Source organism: Hirundo rustica, chromosome 8 (assembly GCF_015227805.2).
Source record: "Hirundo rustica isolate bHirRus1 chromosome 8, bHirRus1.pri.v3, whole genome shotgun sequence".
NCBI classification, from domain to species: Eukaryota; Metazoa; Chordata; class Aves; order Passeriformes; family Hirundinidae; genus Hirundo; species Hirundo rustica.
In genome coordinates, this window is record NC_053457.1 from 20694287 (window position 1) to 20701603 (window position 7317).

A 7317-nucleotide genomic window follows, 5' to 3' on the forward strand; every position below is an offset into this window, starting at 1 on the left:
GCAGGATCGGCCATGGAGCCCGCCGGGGCGGCTGGGGGGGCGCCGGCCTCTGCCGGGACCTTCCATCTGCAGGGCGATGGTGGGGGCGAACTCAAAGAAGAGCGCCCCGATCCCGCACCCCGAGGGGAGAAGAGGAACACGAGAACGCGGAATAAAGCCTTTTCCTTCCACGTCCACTGGGTGGTCGCCCTTCTGCCCCGCCACCACCGCGGGAGAGGGCTGTCGGTATTCGCCGAACCAACGCCGCATCCCCCTCTTGCCGAGATCCGCCGCCCATCGGCCATGCCTGGCGCTGCGGCGCGAAGCCGCTGCCCGTGGGACTACAGCTCCCGGCATGCCCCACGGTGTCGCCGGGCCCGGTCGGGCGGCCCCGCCGTCCTTGCAGGCGAGCCATCTCCGGAGCCCCCGCTCTGAGGGGTGGTTGTAGCACACCAGGGTGGTACCGCAGAGGGCTTATGGCACACGAGGGTGGGAATACACAAGGGTTTATAGCCATCGTCAGCCCCACCAGGCAGCGACGGGGCGACTGGCCCGGCCCTTTCACGGCGCCTCCGTGAGGGGCCACATTCTTTCCCGCTCTCTGTCCCGCCTGGGACAGCGGCCCGTCCTCCCAGCCCGGCGGGCCCCGGGCGATTCTGAAAGATCCCTGGAATGCGGCCCGGCAGTGCCCCTTTTTCCGGGCGGGCACACCAGGCTCCCAAGTGCTCGTTATCAGTTTCCATCAGATCCAGATTAAGAAATTAGCCTTCGACTAATCATTTAAATTAATGGTCCCAGACTGGTACATAAAGTTAGCTGACGTACGTAACCTTTCATGTGACAATTTGGAAACAAAAGAATAGATTTTTCTTTCCTGTGATGGCATAAACTTGGATAAACACATGAATTTGCATAACGCTGTATGATAAAGTTTTCCTCTGAAGCCCATTGTCGTGAAAGCGTTCCCATACCCAACCCTTCTAGAGGGAGTTCTGCTCACCCCAGAGAGTTAACTCTTCATGTATGGACTCATTTATTCTGTCCCCACGAGCACATATTCCAAACAAACATTCTAATGCTGTCTGCATTAGACGGTTCTATAAAGACACCGGGATATAATGCTTCAATCTATCCTTATCCATGCAGGTCCAGCCTATACGTCAGCCTTTCACAAAGTGTGACCAGGGTCCCACCCACAGGTGCCTGTCTCTGCTCCTGCCCTGTGGTGGGAGCACTGTGGCAGCTGGAAACTGGCATTAAAGTGGCCCCAAACACTGTCAGTGTGAGTCAGCCTGAGGCCTCTGAGCACAGAGTGTGGCCAGAGCAAACCACAGACCTGTTTCTCGGTGGCAGACATGGTTTTGTCACAGTGCAACACTCAACGATCCAGGTAATGCCTTCTATCTGTCATGGCTCTGGTGCAGTAACTACCTTTAAATAGCTCTGTATACCTGCTCTGGCTGAATACACACGAAAAGTACAGTGGGTTTAGCTGGAAGCCAAGAGCCTCTTACCACAGTACTCCAAAAACTCCCCACGCGTTCCCTTCTGCCATCCCATGCCCTCGTGTTGCAGGTGCACCTGCCTGGGTCCTTGACCACGATCCCAGGTACATGCCTGCTCCTGTCCCGTGTTTGACTTAGCTGGGCATGGGGAGGGAAGCAGGGAATTGGGGCAGGGAGAGGCAAGGAGCAGGCTGAGGGCGGGGATATTTTTTCTTGTATGTTTGATGCTGTTGACATGGATGTATAGCAAACATCCCTGATAGTATTTCCGTGTTTGTTCAGCCAGGAATCAGCAGTCATCCTGTCCTGCTGTGGGGATTATTGAAGTGATCTTCAGGTGATATTTCCAATTCTAACATCCTGTTTCCTCTTAGGTTCTTTAAAAACAGTTTAAGTAGCAGTCAAGGCAGAGGGCGCATCAAACATCCAGTAAAATTTGTTTTGAACAGCTCCTACCTGATAAAAGTAAGTGCAGAGAAAATATTGGTGGTGGGTCATATGCACTGAGTACTTGCTGAAATTACGATAAACCGCACTTCCAGCAAAACAATCTGCAAAAGAGAATGATCTGTTATAGTAGGCATTCAAACACAATTCATTCAAGTATCACACCATATATATTTGTATTTTGATGTGAGACTATCATTACTTAACTATCCACTTGTATCTTCTGCTCAATCCTTTGCCTACACCCTATGAAAACTAATTCTTTGTCCATGCATCTGTTCAGTGGCTCTGTAAGCCACACCAACTTTGTTTGCTTTTTTTTTTTGTTTGACCTATTTTTCAAGGAGTACCTATATACTTTCTTCCTTCTTCTCCTGTTAAAAGAATCCCCCCTGAAAATCTGTTGTATGCTAGTATATGCTCTCCAACCTGCTCCTAAATTAAATAAAACTCAGTAATTTCACTCCTTTGCTATGTCTTAGTGCAGTACTTTCTGCATTCATCTCCACTGTTTTTATTTTGATTTCTTCCTCCTGCCAACTGCGTTCACCTGTGAACTCTTGTTGCTCGGGCTGCAGATTCACGGCTACAGCGGCTCGGGTACATGCCCTATTGGCTGCCAGAGCCCAGGCAAAAAGTGCAGCCTCCAAGTGCTCCAGCTGTGCAAATAGCAGATGACAGAGGCACTGTTTTCCTGGTGGAATCCCTCCTGATTAGACCTGACATAGCATCATCTTTTACATGTTCTGGACTTTTAGAAGACTAGCTTCCAGTTAGCTTTTTGTGTCCTGAAGCTTTGTAGATTTGTATTGCTCAGGATCCCATCAGCCTCTCTGTAGTGATAGGTATAACATTTGCTGTCTTCAAATCTGACAAAAAAAGATTATTTTCATAATAACTTGCACGTATTTTAGTGTCTATATTATTTGATTTCCAAATTCCCTTGGAAATCTTGTCTGAAGACAAGCTAATCTTAGAAGCTTGCCCCTGCTTAGCAGTTTGCTTAGACAGATTCTCTGCTGGTGTCTTAATCACTATCATTATTTTGATAATCTGGGGAAAAGTTTCTCTGAGATATATTTATGCAGTACAAACTTATGCAGGTAAATCGTGCAGCTTCTCTGCAACGTGTATTTCTTAATAATGATTTCTGCTCTGAGGTCTGCAAACTAACTAGATGTCTTGTAGACTATTTCTAGCATTTCAACTTTAAAAGTTTTATTGTTTTTATATATTTAACTGTTTCTTCTTCAGGTATTATTGAATCTTCCTTGTTTTTATTTGACATCTCTGTAGGTTAGGCCCCTCTCTACTAGTGTTGTTAAAATCAGAGTTCTGGTTGCTGAAGGACTTTTTCCTTGAGTAATCTCTTGTTTCTTGCTGTCTCTTGCTCTTCTGCTTGATTTTTATTTATAGGTATATTTATTTTTAATCGTCTAAGCTTCACTAGTTTCCATGCCAACTGTCATGGCTTTTAAACATCCTATTTTTACTCCAAGGAGGTTTTTTTAGTAGCTGCACAACCTTCTCAAAAGCCTCTTAATAAAAAGTCAGCTTGTTCATGGCCTTCCTTTTAAGTTCTTCACAATAAGTGCTGGTGGCTGGAGGCTGGATGCTGGCTGATAGCTCTTGTAGTTTAAAAACACTCCAGAGATACCAATGAAGTGCTGGATTCTGAGAGACAAATCAGGGCAAAGCATTGCCACCCACAACATGCAGCAGCAACATTTTTTAAAAATGTTTGATGGGCTTCAATTTCTCAACATCAAACAGGATTGCAATAACCACTAGGTAGCGAAAACCACCACCATCTAAAAGATTACCAATGTCACCAAAGCTGTGTAATTATATCATTAGAGTTCATTACCTCTGAACATATTTAACATTGTCAATTTGAGACAATTTTCCTGAATGAGAGGCTCATGATATGACAAATAGAGAGGAAAAACTTGTGATTCTCTTCTTGTGATTTTCTCCTCTCTGATTTTACCTCATGAGATGACACAGACTTGTTCAGAAGCGTTGCTTCTTGCCCATCTCCATTTTAAACATATTCTGATCAATCTTGTTGTACGAGGTTGTACAAGGTTGTACAACCACCTTGTTTTTGTTAGCTATGGGCTCTTAATTTCTTCAGCATTTAGTTCCGTGATCCTGGAATTCTCATTTTCTAACTCAGCTCTACTTTCCACCCTATCTTCTAACACAGGAAGACAAAATTACTGATATCCTTTGGAAACCTTTTATGTACAAAAAACTGTAAGTTTCTTAGTTTTGTCTAGCAGTTATCCATGCTATCCCAAGTTAAAGAAATATTTTATAGTTTGGGTAGTTTATTGTTCCTGTGGCATTTTTAGGAAATGGTATTATCTATCCATTTCATACAGTTAGTCTTTTTTTTCCAAACAAACTGTTATGTTTACATTTAAGGACTCCCTCATTTGACCTCTCTGTGCATGGAATGACACCACTTTCTATGTCAAGAAAGTAACTAAAGTAAATTTACATTCAGTAAATAAACTTTATACTGAAGTATTAAGGGATTAACAGTCATAACTTCCATAGACAATTGCATTTATAATAATACCTGCTCTCTCACTAACATTTAAAATAGCAGAGATCTCCACTTATACATAGAAATATATATATGTTTATAAAGACATATACCTACATTTATACATAGATATACATACATATATAAAAATTAATTTAGTATTTCATATCCAGAAAGAAAACTGAAGGGGAGAAAAGCTCATGTCAAGCGTATAATTGGGCTTGTTGCGATCAAGGTAACAGACACAAATGAGCCAGTCAGAGTTAAAGGGAAAGGGAAATAATGAGGTCAAACTCTTCCTATAATTCTGCAGGTCTTTCCACATAGGTCTGTGGAAAAATCTAGCATGAAAATAACATCAGAGAAACTACTAGAGACCTTCTACAGAGTTTTTCTATTATCTAAAGTTGTGTGGTTTTAAGGGCTTTTTTCTTTATTTAATTTCAGGAATCTGATTGTTCTTTATTTTTTCATGACCGAATGCAAGAGGGACATTAGTCTGTGCAGTTAAAAAAAAAAAAAAAAAAGTGCATATAATTCCAGTGTGCACAAACTGAATACAAAGAGCATAAATAGAAAAGTACCTCTGTCATCAGGGACATAAGGATTCAGAAACACTATAATGCTGAGTAAACAAGGCCAGAGGTTTCACATCTAGTCCAGCTCTTTCCAAAAGCTGTTGCTTTTCAAAGATAAAAAAGAAAGCTAATCTGTGGCCATCGTCACAAGTTTTGCAGCAGTTAATGAAGTTTCAATTTGATTTAAAAACAAGTCTGGTGCACGCACCCTTTGCTCTCTATATATTTTAACCCCTATATTTAAGAGCTGGAAAGCAATAACAGTTTTTCTTTTACTTTAATTTGCAAATATTGTTTCTCAGAATGTATTTTAGGCCTATGAACGATTTCCAGCATTTAGTGTGAATATCAGAATTGCCCATTTACTGCATACCAGAATTGCTATTGAATATTTACAACATGATGTTGATACCAGGATGTGATGGTCCCAGTTTTCATCTGAAGTGTGCAGACAAGGATCAATCAGCCCTAGCATTTGGATATACCAGTTTTTATATATATATATATATATATATATATATTCAAATTTACTTTGTGCTTCTCAAAGATGGACTGAGATGATTAGCTGTTAACAATAGTTTGATTTCTGTTTTCTTCTCCTAAAAGAGTTAATTTTGTTTTATGGACTTTTGTTTGGTAGTATAACTCTGAAAGTAAAAACTTCTTTCTGTTTATGTTAGAAGAGGCCCTTTGAAGAACTACATGGGGAACATCCTCATCTGTAACAACTTTATCAGGTTTATCTGTGTTGAGGGGTTCTTTCATCTTCCTTTGTGGAACATTCAGTCCTGAGTGTTCCTCATAAAGGAATAGATGTCTCCTGCTTTGAGTGTGACTCTGTATTGACTTGCTTGCTGTACTTCTTAGAGAGTTACTTCAGATTTGTTTGTTACACTTTAACTAATTTATAACTGGAAGTTTTGTGTGATGGGTACAGCAATAGCAACATGATAGAGTGTTTTAATGCTGCCCTGAAAGTGTGAAATAAGACAGGTATGTAGTTGTAATAGACAAATTGAATTTTATTCTTGGGTTCCTCAAATGATGGGATTCTTGATACCCAGTAAAAACTGAGCTTGTTTTCATTGTGGAATGGGTTTGTGGAGTAGTTTCTTACTTGATTGTCTGAAATTCTAATTGGATTCTACACGGACTATCTTCAGGATATTATACTACACATAGACTAGATTTAAAGCTTAGAGAGAAGCCTTAATTAGGTTTAAGATCCCACATGACTTTTCTGTAGGATTAGAGGTCTGAGTGCTCCTGTATTTTTTTGATAACTGTTATTTACATCAGCTCACACAAAGCCACAGGCACAGCTTAGAAGACCCAGATAAGAAGTTGCCAGGAACTCCTCCTCCAGCATGTGCCCTCTTTATACCCAGTAATCTTTCACCAGCTTTTTACACATGCACCTTTTGCACGTTTCTTCCCTCACACTGGTGACTCTCCACCTGACCCTTGAATTTTCATTGTCCCTCCCTCTTCATTTTTTTAAAAAAACGTTTCTTTTCATGTCCTTCCCCCGCAACCCCTGCATTGTCTTCTTAGGACAAAGAATCAAGTTGCTTCCTCACCTGGTTCCTTTTTGTTGTCTGTTTTTCTGGCTCCCCGGAAGAGGAAGAAAGGGAGTTGCTGGTTCGGTAATTGCTGTCCACTGGAACCAGTAAGGTGCAATCTGGCGACAACTGGAGCAAGTAAGAGTCAGCCTGGAGAGGAAACAAGCTCTAGAGGTTGGTGACAGCATGGAAGCTATTTGCTTTTTTTGTTTGCACATGCATTTTAAATAAATTGCACTTCACAGCAGCCAGGGATTCATATCCCCTTGCTAAACCCCAGACAGGGAATACCTTCCTTCTTTTCTCAGCACTGAGCAGGTTCTTAGGCCACAAATGACCTTTGGGTGCCTGCATTTCTGGATGCTTCACATAAAACATTATAAGAAAGAATTGATCTTCTTTGAGAAGATGCTGCTCAGGACACTGAACTCCTGCTCCCAGCACACTGGTTGTAGAAGTGCACCCCAAAAATTTGAAGGGTAACACATCACTGATCATTTCTGCGCATGCAAAGAGAAAGCTTGCAGCTTGGTAGCAGTTACTGCAGAGGCAAATAAACAGAGAAGGATCCAAATTACACTTGTGACTCCTTGTAGGTAATTTATACTTTTTGCCTCATCTGAAAGAAAAAACAGATGCAAACCTTTCTAGCCCTTTTATAGGTAACTTCTTCACACAGAAAACTAAAAGTT